The 21,688-nt window shown below is 36.7% G+C and overlaps 1 pseudogene; it reads right to left on the bottom strand.

Annotated features, from left to right (window-relative positions):
* Positions 1-2,607: 2,607 nt before the first annotated feature.
* LOC130719605 (uncharacterized) lies at positions 2,608-3,762 on the bottom strand (annotated as a pseudogene).
* Positions 3,763-21,688: the final 17,926 nt, after the last annotated feature.

Below are 21,688 nucleotides of genomic sequence, written 5' to 3'. Positions count from 1 at the left end.
GGTTTAGGTCAAGAGTCAAGCCCCACTATAAAAGGCTAGGCTCCTATTGAATAATGTAGGTTCTCTCTTATACTCAACAATGGCTACCATAAACCCTAGATGAAGGTCTTCCATGTTCATGTAAGAACATTTTTTGCGCCCACCGTGGGGCCGGTAAAACTTCCCGACCTCCACAAGTCATATCACAAGGATCTTCTACCCATCTCAACGAACCACCACCTCTTCATTGACCACTGTCGAGTCCTCAGAACCAACACCATCATCCTTGATCGTCGTCGAGTCCTTGGAACCACCACCTTCGTCATTGACCCCCGTCGAGTCCCTTCTCTGAACGTACAGTCGTCAAAACCTACAAGAGGAGGATGACGGAGAGCGAACTAGATCTGAGTCAAGCAAGAGCAAATCAGCGATCCAAGACCTACTTTGGCAACAGATCTTTAGCCCCGACGAGAGGACGACGACGGAGACGTCTTCATTTCCTCCATCGACGACGTCATGGGTGGATTTATACGAACCGACGTCGTCGAGTTACAGTCTCAGTTCCACTATGATGATGACGCTTTCTATGAATCCATGTAGTGCCGGATCTGGAACTCGACAAACGACATTTTTCTCTCGTCGGTTTTCACAGAGTTGTACTCACGATTTAAATGCGAAGAGCAAGTACTCGCCATCTTGTATCCTCTTGATTTTTTATCGCCATGGTTGTTTGTCGCCATCGCCATTTGAAAAAAATTGCCATCTCTAAACATGTGACTCTAGTCACGATGTTAGACACACGTTATTCAAGCTGACAAATTTTCAGATGAAGAACATGTCTCGTTATTGATGGTCCAAGACCACTTACGTGACACTCGTAACAATAACGAAAACGAGTCGCTGAAGGCGCAACTCGTCACGACAAAATACGCGTGCTCAAGCTGATGCATTTTCAGATGAAGAGCATGTGTCGTTATTGAGGGTCCAAGTCCACTTACGTGACACTCATCACATTAACGGAAACGAGTTGCCGAAGGCGCGGCTCGTCACAACAAAATACGCGTGCTCAAGCTGATGCATTTTCAGATGAAGAGCACGTGCCGTTATTGATGGTCCAAGACCACTTACGTGACACTCGTCACAATAACGGAAACGAGTCACCGAAGGCTCGACTCGTCACGACAAAATACACGTGCTCAAGCTGATGCATTTTCAGATGAAGAGCACGTGTCGTTATTGATGGTCCAAGACCACTTACGTGACACTCGTCACAATAACGGAAACGAGTCGCCGAAGGCGCGTCTCATCACGAAGAAATACGCGTGCTCAAGCTGATGCATTTTCAGATGAAGAGCACGTGTCGTTATTGAGGGTCCAAGACCACTTACGTGACATTCGTCACAATAACGGAAACGAGTCGCCGAAGGCGCGACTTGTCATGGCAAAATACACGTGTTCAAGCTGATGTATTTTCAGATGAAGAGCACGTCCCGTTATTGATGGTCCAGTACCACTTACGTGACACTCGTCACAATAACGGAAGGCGCGGCTCGTCACGACAAAATACGTGTGATCAAGCTGATGCATTTTCAAATGAAGAACACATGTTGTTATTGATGGTCCAAGACCACTTACGTGACACTCGTCACAATAACGGAAACGGGTCGCCGAAGGCGCGACTCGTCATGACAAAATATGCGTGCTCTAGTTGATGCATTTTCAGATGAAAAGCATGTGCCGTTATTGATGGTCCAAGACCACTTACGTGACACTTATCACAATAACGGACGCGAGTCGCCAAGGGCGCGACGAGCTACTCAATAAAATTTACCACTTACGTGTTGTTATTTATGGTCAAAGAACCACTTACGTGACACTCGCCACAATAACGAAAAGAAATCGCCAACGTGATGTTCAAGCTGACTACATGTTAGATGAAGAACATCGCGCTGTTATTGATGGTCAAAGAACTACTTACGTGCACTACCAGAAAACAGTCATTTAGCGACGGACCAAATCGGTCGCTAAATGGCCTAAATCGGTCGCTAAAACAGTTAGCGACCGATTTTGCGACCGATCTTTTCTGGTTGCTATTTCACTTTTTAGCCACCGATATAGCGACTGATTTAGCGACCGAATTTTAGCGACCGAATTTAGCGACTGATTTAGCGACGGAATTTAGCAACCAATTTAGCGACAGGATTTAGTGACCTATATAGCGACGGACTTGTAGCAACTGATTTAGCGACGGAATGTAGCGACTGATTTAGAGACGGAATTTAGCGACTGATTTAGCGACAGAATTTAGCGACCTATTTAGAAACAACTTCAGCTATAATATAGCGACGGAATTAGCGACAGATTTAGAAAGTTAGTGATGACTTCAGTGACGGAAATATGTATAAAATTGACAAAAATAAACAGTTTTGTAACAGATTTTTTTAGTGTTAAAAATATGAATATAACCATAATCATCACAAAACACACAATCTTAACATATCCACCTAAATTCATCACTGAATCATTACAAAAAGTATACCAGGAACTACTTAAACCAGTCTAGTAGATTACTTTTACATTAAACATAGTCTATTACATTAAATATAGAAACAAAGCTTGACAAAGTTTTCATGGAAAACCACCAAGATCCTCCTCACTCTCTGACTCCTCAGTTTCTAACTCCTCTTGATTTGGAGTTTGCATAGGTGGTTGTTGCATCCTTTCTTCCATCATTTGTTTTACCATTCTTTGAGTCTCCTCCATAATGTTTCTCAATTGATCAAATTATGATCTTCTTACCCATTCAGTTGATGAAGAACATGAGCCATGATATTGTTTATTGATAACAGTGGACTCCAATCCCAACCCATATATTCTACCCTTTTTAACGCCAGCCACGTCACGCCACACATCTAGCTCATTTGGCGGAGGAAGATTTTGCTCAGATGCTCTTTGCGTCCTATCTTCCATTTCACGCACATATGCACCCTGTTAGCAAGAATTGGTTACAATAAAATCAACCATAAATTCTCTTTTACAATACCTAACTTACATTTACCATAATTTCAAGCACATCCTTGTATGAGCAACAAAGACAAAAACACTAAAAGATGTCACAAGAGCTCAACCAATCCATAAATATTTGTCTCATAGACTAGTTCAATGCAATTCATGTATACTAAATTAAAGAAGAGTTTAGCATATCATACATCTACATGCTCTGATTTCTTATCCTCAAATGTGCCTTCCTTGCGTTGATGTGTAGTGTGAAACAAGTCTATTGGAGAAGGGTTGAACCCATTTTTCTTCACCTAAAACAAGTACCAAAAAATTAGGACAATATCATTTATATCTAAATTAAGAGAATACACTACAAGGCAAAAATCTTAACCAAATTGTCTCTATGTTGAGATGTTGTGATAGAGCCACCAATGTGAAGGGTCCCTCCAAATCCTTCACGATCAGATGCCCGATTTGCCTTTGCTTTGACACTTTTCTCCTTAAACTTTTCAGTTTCCCAATGCTCACATAGCCCATTCCATACATGATCTCCAAGCCACCTTGGCTTCTTCTTATCTCTATGAGCCTTACTCAAACTATCTTTCATCAGTTTTTGACCTCGAGATTCAAAGTTATTTCTAGCCCATATAAAATCAGGTGGACAAACAGAGTATTTCTTCTACAATAAATACAAGTAAAGTTAGATAAAATTGCATACATAGTGATAGTAGATCAAACTTGATAATTTACATTGAAATATACCATGAACTCTCCAAACATCATAGTTCTTCTATCTTCTGGTATCTTCCTCCATGTTGGCCATGGTTCAATATAATAACATCAAAAGATATCAGTGATGGCATTAGCATGATGCGAAGGTAAGAACCTAAAAACACGACATGTAAACAATTAAAGGTATACTAAAAGTACTCAATATAACTTATACGAAATAATGCATACCCTTCGCCATCAAGGTTGAATGTAGGTTTGCAATCATTTGATGCATTTTCAGATGGTGAGACATTGGTGGAATCTTGTACATTGGTGGAAGAAGTTGATTGAGTTGGTGAGACATTGGTGCAATCTTGTACCACAATAATAGTTGGTGGGACATTGGTGAAAGGAGTTGAGTGAGTTGTTGGGACATATGTAGAAGAAGTTGATTGACTTGGTGGGACATGAGTTGTCATATGTGATGACATTGCAACATGTGTTGAAGCTGAAGTTGGAATACCATTGTGAGTTAGCCGCTTTGAATTTTTTTTAGATGAATTTCCTCTTAGAGTTTTGGATTTGCCTCGATCTTCGTCAGACATCTGCATCATTTGTAAAGGATAGAGCATTAGTATATTTAAGAAAAAATTATACGAGCTATAATATTACAATTAAAATAAGTACAATTTGTTACCTCACATAAGAAAAACATAATGTCACATTCTAATTATCATCAGCTGAAGATGTATATTCATTCTCATTCTCATTCTCATTCTCATCCTCATCCTCATCCTCATCCTCATCCACTTCTTCATATAAAGCTTCATCATCTCTCAAATGACCATCTAGCTCTTCATTTGACACCGGGTCCACATGAGTTGTTGTATCTTGAAATGCAACCTCCAATGCATACCGATCATCAACTGTACCCATTGGTTTGGTTTTAGTAACAATCCACCAATCAACCTTTTCTTTTATGCTTTTTGGGTAAGGCATGTAGTACACTTGAATCGCATTTGTTGCAAATATAAAAGGGTCATATTTTGAATACCTTCTAGAACGATGAACCTCCACAATGTCATATTCTTTATTAACCTTCATCCCACGATTGATGGCAGAATCAAACCATTCACAGTTAAATAACACTAACTGTTTGATTGGTTCACCCGGGTACTCTAGCCGCAAAATCTCTTTAAGAACACCATAATAATAGTGTTCATCCTCTTCATCATCACCCTCAATACAAACTCCAGAATTGATGGTTTACTTATTGACAGTCCACTCTTCAGTATGAAACTTAAAATCATTGACAAAGTAAATAGGCCAAGTATCAACCTTTTTCTTAGGACCCCATGCTAAGTGGTGTAATAACTGATCTACTACCATGTTATTTCTATCATTAAGCATAAACTTATTAGAGTTTATATTACACAAACATAGGTTTAACTTGCGCAATATTAACTTAAAAAAACACGACACTTACATACGAGCGAAACCAAGTTGGAAACTCAGATGCAGTAAGACCATCAATATCAGCTTGAGAGATATTTGGAAAGGTTGCTACCAAGTGTTGCTCAAAGAATCTAACAATGGTCACTATATTATTTAATGTTTCAAACATTGTGACTAAAAGAATGATCAGAATACAAATAAACTTACGTACTTTATATATGGTTTAACCTCGTCACAATTAAGTAGGATATGCAAATGGGCAGCATGTAATTCCATATCATTTAAATACAGACTCTTACGAGTTCCATGCGATCTGTCGGGATGATTGAAGATAGATAAATTTCGTTGAACTGCACCGACCTGGCCTCCATCATCATTTCTCGTTGATTGAACATGAGACTCAAAGTAGTATGAACAAAAATGAGAAGTCTCTTGGCATAGATATGCCTCACAAATAGACCCTTCTACTCGTGATTTGTTTTTAACCATTCGTTTCAACCTCCCCAAGTACCTAAAGTGACAAAATATCATTAACCAGTAATTACTAATAAAGTAATGTGTAAAATAAACGATGCAAGTAATTACCTCTCGAATGGATACATCCATCGATATTGAATGGGACCTCCTGCTATTGCTTCATAAGGAAGATGAATATGCAAATGCTCCATTGAATTAAAGAAACCAGGTGGAAAGATTCTTTCCAACTTACATGTAATAATGATAATATTTTCTCTCATCCGCCTCAAATCATTCAATTGCAATGTACTTGAGCACAAATCCTTGAAGAACTTGCTCAACTCAGCTAAAGGCCTCCAAACTTGAAGTGGTAATGCACTAAAAGCAATTGGTAACAAACGCACCATAAAGATATGACAATCATGACTTTTCATTCCAAGAAACTTCCCATCCTTCATGGTTACACATCTACTCAAATTTGAAGCATATCCATCGGGCATTTTCAACTCACTAACCCATTTACACACTGTCATGTTTTGCTCCTTCGAAAGAACAAATTTTGCTTTAAGCTTTAAAGGTTTTCCACCGAGGTTCTCTACTAATTCCAATTCCCTCCGTCTACAATACTCTTTCAAATCATTTCTTGCCTTAACATTATCTTTGGTCTTGCCTTTGATGTCCATCACTGTATTAAAGACATTATCAAAAACATTTTTCTCAATATGCATCATATCAAGATTATGCCTTATTAAGTTGTCCTTCCAATTTGGTAACTCCCAAAAGATGCTTTGTTTTGTCCAATTATGAAAGACACCATATCCAGGACAAATACAAGGTTGAGTCTCAGTTATTTTTGGCATTTCAGAAACTTCTTCCCACACTTCATCCCCTAATAGCCTTCGTGGAGCTTTGGACGTCACAATCCTATATTCATGATCTGTTGGCAAAAATTGACGATGAAAATCAAACCAAGAACATTTACCGCCATGTTTCAGATAGAAAGCCTTTGATTGATTCATGCAATATGGACAAGCTAATTTTCCTGCGGTACTCCAACCCGACAACATACCATATGCAGGAAAATCATTAACAGTCCACATTAATGCAGCTTTCATGATAAAATTCTGCTTTTTTGAAATGTCATATGTCACCTCACCTTCATTCCATAACAATTTTAACTCATCTATCAATGGCTGCAAATACACATCAATTTTCTCTTTTGGATTATCAGGCCCAGGAATAATCAATGTCAAAAACATGTAAGGAGTAGTCATGCAAAGTTCAGGAGGAAGATTATAAGGTGTAACAATTACCGGCCAACAAGAATAGGGTTTAGCTCCATTACCGAATGGCATAAAGCCATCAAAACATAATCTTAATCTCACATTTCTAGGTTCTTTTGCAAAATCAGGATGCTTACCATCAAAGTATTTCCATGATTTTCCATCTGATGGATGACACATCACTCCTAGTTGTCGTTTATTTTCATAATGTCACCTCATGTGTGGAGCAGAACTCATTGAAGCATACAATCTCTTAAGCCTGGGAATGAGGGGTAAGTAGTGCATTCTCTTCACAGGAACTTCTTTGTAATTATCCCTACCAACCTTTTTTCTATGATAACGAGGTCCGCCACAAAACTTGCATTGCTTTAACTTCATATCTTCATCAGTGTAGAAAACATACAACCTTTGTCGCAACAATCTATTTTTTTTGTTGTAAGACCAAGCTTGGACACTATCTTCTTTGCCCTATAATAATCGTCAGGAATAACATTACCTTCAGGATGTGTCTCTTTCATGAGAACCATATACTCATTGAAAGATCGTTGGCAAATGTTTCCATCTGATTTGATTGTCAATAATCTAACAGCAGTAGACAATTCTGTATGATTAGTACAACCTGGCCACAATGGCTTCTGCGCTGCATGTAGTAAATCATAAAACTCTTGAGCATCTTTATTTGGAGACTCCTCTATTTGTTGTATAGGATGCATTCTAAATTGTGGATCAAACGCATCGTAAACCATGTTTTCAAATCTATGACCCTCTTGTGCAGTGCCACTAGTACTTGAACATGTATTAAATGTTGTGCATAAAGTTGGATCATTTTCTCCATGACATGTCCAATACCAATAATCTGATATAAATCCCCACATACAAAGATGAACTTCAACCTCTTCGGGATCTAAGTACTTGAGATTTCTACATCTAGTGCAAGGACATCTAATCTCTCCACTAGTCAAGTCTGCTGCTTTTTGGCATGCAAGAGCAATAAATTCATTTAGTCCATTCAAAAATGCACTTGCATGCTCCCGTTGGCTAGGTATGATTCTATTATACATCCAACCGCGAATTTGACGGATGTCCATATTCTGTCATATAATGAAGCATGGAATATTATGTACAACATATTTACACTCCATCTAACAACCATTGATGACATTAGTTCATACAAAATTCAATCCATGACAACACAAACAAACTAGCATTACACATCCAATGTTAAGAACTTAAGTAACATACCTTAGGCAAAAGATCAAAGTATTTGACTTAAGAGCATCAACAAGTGACCATTTGCGGGAGAAATTTAAAAATCATGTAAAAGAGTTCGCAACTCATTCATACTCTCATCCACCAAAAAACCTGTAAACACAAGCATAGTTTAGAGGAAAGAGAACTCATCCCATCATTGAAGACTATATGCATGGTTCCCTATTTTTCCTTTTAACCAAACTCACTAAGTTAGTGCTTATTAAAATATTTACTTTATGTATTAGAACCAATGAGAATCTGAGATATTACAAACTTACAAAAAAGCAAGAAAATGAAATAACATGAATGTTCAATCCAAGTCCCCAACTAACTGCAAGTTTTATTTGATAAGCAAAGATGATATAATACACTTGAGCCTAAAATTAATAAACCCACCCAAACTGCATCAGTAACAAGCCCCCAAAAGTATCTGCCACCAACAGAAGCAAACATAGTCTTTGGCAGTGGCGGAACTAGACCATAACATTTGGAGGGGCAAAGTATTTTAATTTAATTTTTTGTAAATATCATTTTTACCACCACTTTTTTTTATCACTTTCATTATAGTACTACCCTTCTAAAACTCTCTAATAGCCTCTCTGTTGGAAACCAAGTTCACCTTTGCCACCACTATTATTATGTTGAGGGTGTGGCCAGTATTGACTAGTGTCAATCTTCATCTTCTGCTTCTTCTAATTCCATCATATATGATATACCAACACCATTGAAAGTTGAAACAAGAACTATACATATCTTGAAATTAAAACCCCTTCTTTATGTATGGATGAATGTATGTTGCAACTATCAAACAGAATCACAGATTAATTGGCATCGTTAATTGGGTGAAAATTTTGTGGGAAAATAAAATAATGAAATCAAGGAAGAGATGAACGAAAACTGAGTTGAAACAGGATCAAAGTTTTACCAAATAAACTCCTAAATGTTAGAGAGCCATGTGCTGATGTGCTTCCTTTTTTTTAATAAGCTAAATGTTATTGAATTAGAAGTACAAGACCTAATACACAAAGAAGGAAAAGAAGAAAAAGAAAGTAATCAGATACATAAAGGCAGTGAGTTGCTTGAAGATTAAACACTGCCATGAAAACCCAGCACCATAATGATCCCACATTTACACCCAACAAAAGAAAATCACATTACACAACAAAGCAGCAGAGAGGGTCAATTAACATTTTCAATTTATCCAATTATCCATGCCAACCAGTGACCAAGAAATAAAGCTCCAAGTAAGATATTTGACAGTTGAGACCAATATAATGAACCATTCGATAGCTCCTAGTGGATACTTAGCTAGAGTTACAGTTACAGATCAACACTTCAAGTTAATTGCCAAGCACAAGAGTGGATTTGTAAGAAATAGGATTTACTTACATCATCGAATCCCTCATCCTCATCCTCCTCGACCTTTTCCTCTTTCTATTCGTGACCTGTAAGAGAAGAGAGTGAGCGAGAGTAGGATGCGAGAGTAAAGAGAGCCAAAAAGTAAACTCATACCAAGATGAAGAGGAACCCTAACGATGGAGGTTCGCGCGGCTTCGAGAAGAGAGTGAGCGAGAGAGAGTTGCGAAGCAGAGGGTCTGATTTGGTAGATTGACAATGAGTTTTGATAAGATTAGGGTTACATTTTATTCATTAATATATATATTTAACGCAAACACAACAAAGGAAGCTAAATAGCTCAACTGGCAAGTCTTGGCTATTATAGCTGTGGATCCTGGGTTCGAATCCAAGGCATTACATTTTTTCAAAGGATACTTTGTGTATTATATTTATTATACTTTTTAGCGATGGAAACTCCGGTCGCTAATTTAGCCGTCGCTAAATCAGTCGCTAATAGCGACGGATATATCAGTCGCTAAATATTCAGTTGCTAATACCGTCGCTACTTTGTTTATTATTTTTGCTATACTTTTTAGCGACGGTAATGTCGGTCGCTAATATAACCGTTGCTAATTCAGTCGCAAATAGCGACGGATATTTCGGTCGCTAACACAATCTATCGCTAATTCAGTCGCTACATCTTTTTATTATTTTTATTCTATAAATTTAGCGACAGAAATGTCCGTCGCTAAATAATCAGTCGCTAAATCGGTCGTTAATAAGTCAAACTTGAAGTATGACCAAAATATCAAGGATTCCGTCGCAAAGTCGGTCCTATTAGTGACCGAAATATTTCGGTCGCTAAATCCGTCGCTAAACAGCGATTTTCTGGTAGTGGTGACACCCGTCACACAATCGCACACGTGATACCTGTCACACAATCAAACTCAAGTTGTACAAATTAAAACGATGACATATGCGCCGCTCATGTGACACGCGTCACGCCAAACATATTGGACTTTTTATGAACAAAGGATGAGTGTTGATCATAACAAAGTTTTTGCTATCTTTTTTATTTTCATAGTTTTTGGCGGCTTGATCTTGCCATCTTTATCATTGTAATCTTGGAGTAAAGACGCGCTTCGTCCTCATGCTTCAGACTCGACGTCTTGCGGGCATGTGGACAGGTCTCGCCCTCTACTCAGGGGATGAAGACCTTGGTGGGTCGGGACCTAGTGCTAAAGACGCGCTTCATCCTTCTGCACAAGGACTCGACGTCTTGCGGGCATGTGGACCGGACAAGCCCCATGTGGTCTTGGCGGGACCTCTGATGTATACCTCTGTGTGGGACATGACAGATAGAGATACTTGTACGTGTGTCGAGACCATAATTGTACGTGTGTCGAGATCATAACTGTACGAGTATCGAGACTATAACTATACACATGTTGAGAATATGACTACTGGACTGTTACCCTCAAGGCCCAATATACTGAGAACAAGGCCCAAATGTAATAGGTTTAAGTCAAGAGTCAAGCCCCACTATAAAAGGCTAGGCTCCTATTGAATAAAGTAGGTTCTCTCTTATACTCAACAATGGCTACCATAAACCCTAGATGAAGGTCTTCCATGTTCATGTAAGAACAATAACGATGCGGGACTTTTAGTTAGTCCTATCCACTCAGCCGTGTCATTATTTTTGTACCTGCAACTGAACCTCTCGTTCTATGAGCAGAACAATAAAAAAGGAAGTCAAATGAATAACTTCATTGGAAGCAGTTGTGGTTTTTTTATTTTTAATATTCAACATTGCTATTGCCGAAATCTATATCTTATACCTATAGTTTATTATATGTGGTAATCTTTCTCATTTTGTTTTATTAAGTTCCTGAATTTGGGATTGATACATGTTAGTATACAAGGAAATTCAAAATTATTCCATGTCCTCAGTCTACTCTGGCCAAACATCTCACTTAACTGAAAACTCTACAATATCAGCAATGTCTTCTGCTCTTCGCTTAGAGTAGTAAAAGTTTATGCACTTACTTCAATCCTATGAGCAGTATGGTATATATTTTAGAGGGGCTTCTTTGTGCATGTACACTGGGATTGGTGTGCTTTGCAAACTTAATTGGGTGTTGTTTTTTGGAGGATACCTTATACACTGTTTCTGAGCTTATTTCTTTCTCTTCTCTAATGAATCCTGTAAGGCCCGAGTTTTTAAGTTCATGCTAAGTGAATAAACTTCTTATTCACGATTAGGGTTGATGTAATGTGAAGGGAAACCTGAACGAAAGTTTATTAAATGAAATATATTTATGAAGGAGAAAGTTCAGGAAAAGTTCAAGGATTGCATTATGATCGATAAAAGTTATAGCACGATCGTTACACGCTTAAACCTAGGTCAGAAACCCTAGTATATAGCTAATTTTCACTTTTAGGCACGATGGCAGTTAATTCCAAAAATCTTCAGAGAAATGTTAGAACTTCTCTTTTTCCATATGTCACAATCGTTTCGAGGCGAAACTCTAGGATCTACGAACGTCCGATTCCAATCATCGGAAGTTTGCCGAAACCGAATCCCTGGTATTTCAAAACCCTAGAATTTCTCGACAATGAAGACTTTATCTATTCAGAGCTTCAAATGAATATTCTACACGCGTACACCCATTTCTCTTGATGATTTCAATCTTTCTTCAGAAGGAAGTTTTCCATTCCGACATTCGAGGCAAAAAGCAACTTATCGGGTAAAATAGTTTTACACCGACTTTGCACCGACTTTGCATTAGTTGCCAAAAATACAAGGAGACATCTTCTTAGCTTAGGAATTCCTTTGCCAAAACCTATCTTAGAATTCATGGAGAATGACGCCGTAAAAATCAGATTCGCGAAACTTTCATTTTCCCGCGAATTTCCACCTTCTATATATAGCAAATAAAGGAAGAAAAAACACAATTTTCCTCCATTTTCTCTCCTCTAAACCGCGGCCAAGAACAAGGAAGAAGGAAGAAGAGTTTTTCTTCATCGTTTGCTTGATCGTTGATCCGTTAGTTGCTACTTCAAGGCTTCGAGGTATAGTCGCTAATCCTTACCTCTGATCGCTTTTTCCATAGCTTTTCTGTAGAGTTTTCTGAGCGGATAGTTTATGGGTTTTTACAAAACTATCCTGAATCTTTCATTTCTGATTCTAAACCTCTTCTATGTATGCCCAAGATCACTTCTGCCGGATTAGATTTTCCGTTATGTCGCCGGAATTCCGCCGGAATCAATTTGAACCTAAAATACCCATTTTATGTAGTTTTTGAGTAAAGTTCCAACCTCTAGGCTGAAAACTATCGCCTTAGCTTAGTGCTAGTAGGATTAGTTGTCATAAACGTCGTTGGTGACGTCCATGCAAAATTTTATTTTTGGGATTTCAGTTTTGAAAATCCTAAGTTAAAAATCATGACCAAAATACCCCTGCGACAGTTTTCGATCCGATAATTTTTCCGAGTTCAGAATACCCTTAGTTACGGCTTATGAAAGCATAGGAACCAAGTTTGATCGAAGAAAAATCGAGCCCCATAATTAGCCAAAGTGGCCGAGCCCTATTAAAGGGGAGGAAGAAATTTCATTTTTCCGAAAACTTGTCTTTCGCGCTAGATTATCGTACCTTAGAGTATAGATTACTTCGAGTAACCTTAGTACGTATCGATAACTTAGTTTTCGATAGATTCTGATAGTATTTCTGTGATTTTGTTTTAAAGGAACTTTTGAGGAATTTCCCGAGGACCAACACTTTGAGTGCGAGGAAGCACTAGTTGATCATTCTGGAGAACTTTCAGGTGAGGGCTTCTCACTGAATCTCTAGTTAATGCTTAGGGTCGATGTTTTCGACATTGTTTACTGTTTATGCACTGAGATTGTGTGTGATTGAAAATGTTTTCTGAGGCTTCGGCTGACAATGTAGATGATTCATCTACTGAATGTTTTTGAAGATTGACTTACATGCTATGAGCTATGTGGGTAATCTAGGATGTGTGGTGCATGCTTTATATGCTAAGTGCTAAGTGTTAATGTTGAGATTTCTTGATATATGACATGTTGTTGATTGTGATGATTTAAATATGCTTTACACTGGAAATCTGAGATTCTGAATGGTGAGAATAGCGGGCAGGTCATGCCGATTTTATTTTGAGAGTTTTGAGAAAGTTTGATAGGACGAACGAGGTTCGGGCCTTGATTTTGTTTAGTGGATCGAGACCTCCTCTGGAAGCGACTTGGGATTGGGAGATCCTGAAAATGTATAAGACTTGCGATAAGACAAAATGGAATCTATTTTATAAAGAAAACTCATAAGACCTTAAATAACCTCTAAATCTTTAAGTAATGATAACAACCTCGAAGGAAGGCATTGGAAGTGAAATCTTAATTTTGGGAAAACGAGGAGTGTCGTCGGATCCAAGTGTTGAGTATGTTGTCATTGTGCTGTTGGAGCAGCGTTTGATGTTGTGCTGTTGGAGCAGCGTTTGATGTTGTGCTGTTGGAGCAGCGTTTGATGTTGTGCTGTTGGAGCAGCGTTTATTGTTGTGCTGTTGGAGCAGCGTGTGTTATTGTGCTGTTGGAGCAGCGTGTGTGGTGGTGCTGTTGGAGCAGCTATGTGTCGTTAGGAAGTGTGTCTTTTGGTCGCAGAATCGACTTTACCTTAGGGTAAGCTTTTAGAGACTTTAACTTCCCTAGAACACGTGGCGACGTGTCGAGTGAGGTCGGAGACGTTGTTTGACTAATCATTTTGCATACATGCAACATTAATGAGGTATTAACACAGGACGTACTCTGGACCTCGTCGGTTTCCAAAATGGTCATAAGACCCGGAATGCCGTGAAAGAGCGTTTGTAGACGTCTCTTGTAGCAGACCGAAATGGCAGACCTACGGGTTTACTGCTGATCTGACTACCCAGTGGGAGTAAGAGACATCACGGGCCGAAATGGCACCACCGTGGCTGGTGAAGGGCTGATCCGATGATGTCCATCCGTTTCCGGATTGCATATTGGTTGACTGGGTTAACCTGCATACATATCACGCAACATGCATATTGACTTAGTTGATGAGTGTGGTTGCTATTTGATAAACTTACTTGGAACATGCTAAGTGTTATTATTGTCGTTATGATTTTGTGGAACATGCAACCCTAGGAATGATATCTCTAGTTATAAGCCTAAGTGGCTATATATTATTTGTACCTATTGAGTTTATTATCTACATAGTTCTTTAGAGTTGACCCTCGCGTCTTCTGTGTGTGTTTTGGCGGACAACGCCTTTTGTCAGATGAGTATTGCGGACTGGTTCACCATGGTTCACCCTTCGGGGGAAACTAGGTTGGGATGCTGGAACAGGAGCGCGTCGCGGTAGCGAGAGGATGACGGATGGTGTACATAGACTAGGTCGTTCTGGATTTTCGAATTCGGACGACGATCATGCTAGCAAGTAGGTTTTAGTGCTGGTGTGAGCTCCTCAAGATGGGATTAGTGTAGGAGTAGAGTCTTAGCTCTGAACATCATTTGTTTCTTTTGGGACAGGGTAGCTTCCCACCTATAGCTTTTTGTGTGGTTCTTTACAGGAATCACAGAGAGTTGGTTGGACTTAGGAGGTCTTGCTTCGGGCCGATGGGCCAGATGATTCTCAGTTTTGAGGGATGGTGTTGCGGACACTTCACCTTTATTTTCAGTCTGTACATATTGCCTTCGGGCGCTACACTTTTCTTTCCGTCACTGGAGGTTTACTCGTGACGAGGTTACTACTACAGCGGGGGCTGTTTATATATTGTATATTAGTTCTGATTTTGTTATTGTTGGGTTTTATTTAATTCAGTCTTGTCTTAGTTATTATCGAAAAAAAATATTTCACGTTTTTCCGCATTAAGTTTACTTTTGGTTACTAAAGTGACGCCACCGAAATCGGGGTGTAACAAATCCTTTCCTATAAAGTGTATTTTGCCTATGTGTGGACCTGAGAGCTGACATGTACTGTGGTCTTTGACCTCTTATGAATCCAATTTCATTTGATTTTTCAAAAGAAGACAAACAGATAACTTCTAGTTTTCTACCCATACAATAGTGAAAACTCTTCACTTTCTCATGTATGGATTTTATGGATATTCAAATTTTCATGAGTTCAAACTCGAATTTATCGGTTCAATTCTCTTTTTTGTTGCTTAATTGGTCTGATTATATGAGATTGAATTTGTGGTGCTTATGTTTTGCTTGGAAAAAAGTGATAAAAATTATGCGCACCAAGTGTTTGTAAAAAGTCCCCTTTAAGATTTAGCCTTCAATAAAGGTGCTTGAAATTTTCTTACAAATTATACTCCTTTAGATCCTAGTCTCCCCTTTTTGAAATTCCTTCCTCCGCCTCTGGCGCCACCATCCCTCTTGCTTTGGTAAATTCGTTTGCTGAATCAAAATTAAGATCACTCAAAAACCTGTACAGATCCATCAAAGCTCCACATCTATCACTTTTTTTGAGAGTCCCAACAATTTGTACCACCATTTAGAGGACTATAAACACCATCCTTAGCACCATTTGTCCATCTTTTGAGGATAAGAATATTAGGGAGATCTTCAATGCTTAAATGAGACAACATACTATATGCTCACATGGTAAGCCAAGTGACTCCATCCTTAAACAGGAACATCTAAATTCATAACAGGACGGATAAAATGACACATGCCACTCATGACTACCTGCAACATTCCTACAAACTGCGTATATCATGTATGTTAATGCGTCTCTACAACGTCCAACACACATCATGTGTGCATTATTCAACACAGGACGGAACAAGAAGAAGATCGCCTTAGTAAAATTGTTAGCAGCTGACCTCTCAAGGGATTAGAGCTTGGTCTGCAAAATCTGTTCACTGTGTATTAAGGAAAAATCATCCTCTAATTCTCCTAAATGCATATGCTTAAAACACTAATGATATTGCTGCAAGAATTAGGTCAAATTGTAATGAGGGTGAACGAAGTTCCTAACTCAGAGTGCAAACCCTCACACCTAGAGGTAGTTTTGAACCCCGCCAAAATTTTGCCACGAATTTACGTTGTAGCCCACATCCACCTCTTCTCATACATCTGGTTAACTCAATCGTTGTCTTCCATTCCAAATTTTTTCACCATCTCATTCCACCTTGACCGAAATTTACCCACATCATATTCACCTAGCATGTAGTTCTTGAATTCTTAGGTAAACTCCGGTTTTGTAACATTTGAGTTGGCATTGCGGAGCAAATGCCAAGCGCATAAGCGATGATGTGCTTTTGGAAATACCCGCTAATAGCATTTTTCATAGCAAGGTCTCCATCTGTGATAATAGCATTAGACACTTTTCCTTTCATTACACTTGATAATTGTTCCAATAGCCAGACATAAGTTTCTTTAGTTTCATTGACATAAGTTTCTTTAGTTTCGTTGGAAACTATGGCAGCTGCAAAAATAGTTGAACGGTTATGTTTATTGCATTTTGATAAATAAGCATGATATAAATAAAACTATTTTCATACTATTACTACTTGATTGTGTAGCTCAATTGGTAAGGTGTGTGTTTTCTAGTAAAAGGTCTTGGGTTCTAATCCTCCCACCCATTTTCCTAAGTTCTGATTTTTATTTAATGACATGTCACGCCACGTAGGACGCTGACGTGACATTTAACGACCACATCATCCAATTTTTAACGTCAAAGTGACTTAGGGGCATTCATTGCACTTTTTAGAAATATGGAGGGTACAAACGTAGACGAAAAAAGAGTAGAGACTAGAGACGACCTTTGCACAAACTTGATACATCAGGGGTATGAAATTCTTTTAAGCCTATGATATTAGATTCATGGGTATGCTAACTAGTGTCGGGACAGAAAAGGAATGGGATCGGAATGGGAGAGCCGATTTTTAAGGAATATGAAAAGATTATGGATAATTTTATTTAAAATTAACTTTGGAATTATAATGATTTTAATAATCTTAAAAAAATTAATTTAAAAAACTAATTTCGAAAAGGTGAACATGTTCCCAATAGAAAATTTTAATTTCTGAAAAATGCATTTAAGCCTTTTGGGAGAGTCGATATTTAGGGGATTTGAAAGGATTAAAGATAATATTTTTTGGTACAAAGGATTAAAGATATTTTAAAATAACTTTGGAATTATAATGATTTTAATGATCTTTAAAAAAGTTAATTTTGAAAAATGCATTTTTTTTGTACATCGGAAAGATAAATTGCACCTGTCAAGGATTGATCACTGGACCTCCCTCACCCCACCCACAAGTCCCCTAGCTCTTACCACTTGAGCTATCATTCGAGATTTATGAGTATTGGAATATTGGAAAATTAATGTTGCATTCTTTCTCATCCTTGAATTTTGCATAAGTTATAGAGGCCTGAAATAAAACTTAATAATTATGTATAAAAATAGTTCATTTTTTATAGGTAAATGTTAGTTGTTAGTAATGTTAGTATATTAGTCATCTCAGGGTTCGAACCCTGGACCCTTCACCCTAGTTCATCATAACAGATTCGAAAATTGGGCTATGTACCAGTAAAAAAATTATTTTATGCAAATGCATTTAATCCTTTTGGGAGAACAGGTATATAGGGAATATGAAAAATATTAAAATATGACGAGGGCTCCATTTACTCCAGTCTTTTGGAGTAAGTCACTAAAACCACTCCAAATCTTAACCGTTTATTATATTAAAATCAAAAGGCTTATATTCATAACAAATTGGCCTCACGTGATCTCAAAATAACAATAAGTGGCATCGCATGAACATTGATAAGTTGCAGGGTAAATCACACAGTCGAAGGTTGAGCGATGGAGGAGGTGAATCCTATTTCTCTGGTGCCACATCCCTCTTCCCGAAAGACTATTATCTCAATTACTCCTTCTATGACTTCCCTTCCCATTGAAGAAAAAAAATTGATATTGAAAGGGTGAACACACGGTTATAAACGAATATAAATTTGCAGAAGCAATGATTTTAGTTTATGAAATTCTACAATGACATCGAATTATTTTTTCCTTTCACTTAATGCTTCGTTTGAATCACAGTCTTCCAAGTGCCCTAATCTGATTGAATGTAAGCCAACTGGATATTTTCATTCCAAGAATGGATATGGTCCAGAGCAACTCAGGTTATCCGTTTAAGTTTAAAAGATGACAATTCTCAGTGAGTTTATGTTTTGCAATGACTGAAAATAAAAGCCAGGGACAATCATTATCGCATGTTGGCCTCTTCCTTCCTCGACCAGTATTCATTCATGGGCAATTGTACGTAGCTCTCTCAAGGGTGAGGTCATGAATAAGACTAAGAATATTAATTCTAGGTGAGAATAACAATGTGGTGAGCTGCATAAAAATTGTATTTAAAGAAGTCTTTCCCAATATATGATCTTTGTAATTAATCTTGAATTATTAACAACTAGTCCTTTTACCCGTGCGATGCACGGGAGATTTTAATTCTTATTTATTGTACGAAAATTTTAAATTTGTGTTATGTTTATTTAAAAATAATTTATGAATTAAAAAGACAAAAATAATTTTGATTATAAAAAAACACGAATTTTTAATTGTTTTCAATGAAGAATGTGTTTGCTTTTATTTTGTAGAAGAACAACTATTTTATTTATTCTTGGCCTTTGTGTTTAATGTTGCACTATCTAATTTAGTTTCTTAGAGGAAAAAATTTCTTTTGTTTCCCTGCGTTGCACGGGGTATTCTTTATGTTTATTGAGTTAAAATTTAATAAAGTAATGTTATCTTTATTAGGTTTATAAAAACAAAGTTATGAATTAAAAAATTAAAATTAATTTTAGATGTAAGTTAACTTAAATGTTGTAGTGTTTTTTTGTGTGTCACATGTGTTTGTATTTGTTTTGTAGTAATGTAATAATTATACTAATTTATGTTTTTTGCGTTTATTTTAATGTTGAACTTTTTTTTTGATAAGAAAATGTTAGTTGTTAATTGTTAGTAAATTAGTTCTTTCATCAGGGTTCGCCTCTAGCCCTTCACCCTTCAATACCCATCATTTTCCTTAGCTCACCAAGTGAGCTACCCATCCCACCCCAATGTTGAACTATTTAATTTGGTCTTTTATATAACAATTTAATTTTTTATTTTAGTGAGATGAAATGTTATATGAGTTTAATGGATGTGCATTTTCAATGTTACCCAATTATTGTATGCCACGTGGGAGAAATGATTATATTTTTCATTTATTTTAATTAAATTACAATTATAGTTTCTGATGTGACAGAAAACAATTGAATGTTTGTGTAAAAAAATGTTTACACCAACGGTGTATCTTCCATTTTCTCATATTATATATGAGCTGATAAAAGAAATTGAATAAGTAATGATTATACTAATATTTTTTTGCAAATAAAATGATTACAACATTGAGAATGTAACTTGACATTTTGATTGACCCTCTGGCTTTCCCGAAATATAAGAAAAAAATAGAATAAGACAATAATTAGTATAATGGGATAAATATATTTGGATTTGTTTTATATTTATTAATTTAATTTTCTCATTCATTAACTACATGGATTAGGAAGGTTACAACTCTTTTTATTGTAACAATTTTTTTATAGATTAATAATAATATTATTATTTATTATATTCTATAATCCTAATAAAATTATAATACATATTCTATGGATTTCCGTAACTGATATTAAACATTTTAATTAGTATGTAAATAATATTAACTAAACACCAATAAAATATCTTATGAAATTCATATCAAATTTAATTTTAAAATTTCAAAATTAATTGCTAAAGAATAATATTAATATTTATTTATGTATTGTATAAGTTTGATAATAATTTTCGACGTCTTGTGAAATTCTGTAACCGATATTATAATCCTCAAGAAAATTTATCATGTCTTTTGGAATTTCTTAACTAATATTTTATTTTTATCTGATGTGTAAATAATATTAACTAAACAGTTACCAAAAAACTAAGTGTATCTTTGTCTATTCACCATGAATAACGCAATTAATATTGAATATAATTGATACATTGTAATGTTGGCTAGACAAAAATTGAGAAAGCTTAAACTTTCTGATGCAATAACATGATGTTCATAGCATACCCTTAAATTAAGTATAGCAAACAACACTTGAAAACAACATATCAAGAAAGTTGAGGAAAAAAAAAAAGTCATTTACGACACTATTGTTGTCCTACTGCTCAGAATCATCCTTTTCTTCTTCTTCCTCTTCAAACTCTTCCCCTATCTTCGTCCTCTTCAATAGGCGTTGTACCACCTGACTTAGGTCTTTCCCTTTCTCACTCTTGTTAATATATGCATTCAACAATAAAATCAACTTGTGTATTGAATGGCCACAAATAGAGAAGAAAAATAGTTAGACTTATAAGAGAGTTAGTGGAAAGTTAGTACTTGTAATTGTTGTAGTGGAAAGGGTTAGTGGAAAGTTTTTATTGGCATTGATGTCAAATTTAATGTTTAAACTGTCAACTTATTTAGGATTAATGTCTTGTATATATCCTAACTAACTAATCATGCCCTCTGGAATTCCCTAACTGACATTAATTACTAATATGTAACCACTAAATTCCTCAATAACCACATATAAATGAAAAAGATGTCACATTTGACCTTATTAGAGAGCTCTTCCAAAATGAGGGCATTGAAACTTGTAAATGTATGAGTGGCAATTCTTGGCCATAAAAAATTAAAATGAATATCTTTTTAATAGAAAGTAGAAGAGATGTTTAGTAAATAATTAGGAGAGAATCAATTGAGATAAAAGTATGAGGAGAGAATAAAATAAATTATAATATTGAGGAACTTCTTGAGCCCGGGGATACTTCATTTTTGAAATCCACTGCACCCATATGAGGAATAAAATAAAGAAGATAGCAACCTAATGTGAAAAAAATTTAATTGATGAATAAAGACTGTATCTTACTGGAGTGGAAGAGGAGAAATGAGAATAAAGAAGACAACAACCTAATGTGAAAAATAAATTGTAGAAAAATAAGTCTAATCTCTGAAGTCAAAATGCAGAAAGAAGGGGGAAAAAAAAAAGGTTCTTACCACAGTTGGAGAGAACGATCTTGCTCTTTGTGGATTTCTTCCCTCTCGCTTCGTTTTCCACAAAACAAATGGTAGAAAAATTAGAAGAATGGTTCTTACCACAGTTGG

Source organism: Lotus japonicus, chromosome 5 (assembly GCF_012489685.1).
Source record: "Lotus japonicus ecotype B-129 chromosome 5, LjGifu_v1.2".
Taxonomy (NCBI): Eukaryota; Viridiplantae; Streptophyta; class Magnoliopsida; order Fabales; family Fabaceae; genus Lotus; species Lotus japonicus.
The sequence above is the reverse complement of the archived record's forward strand: the minus strand, read 5'-3'. Positions and strand labels throughout refer to the sequence as shown.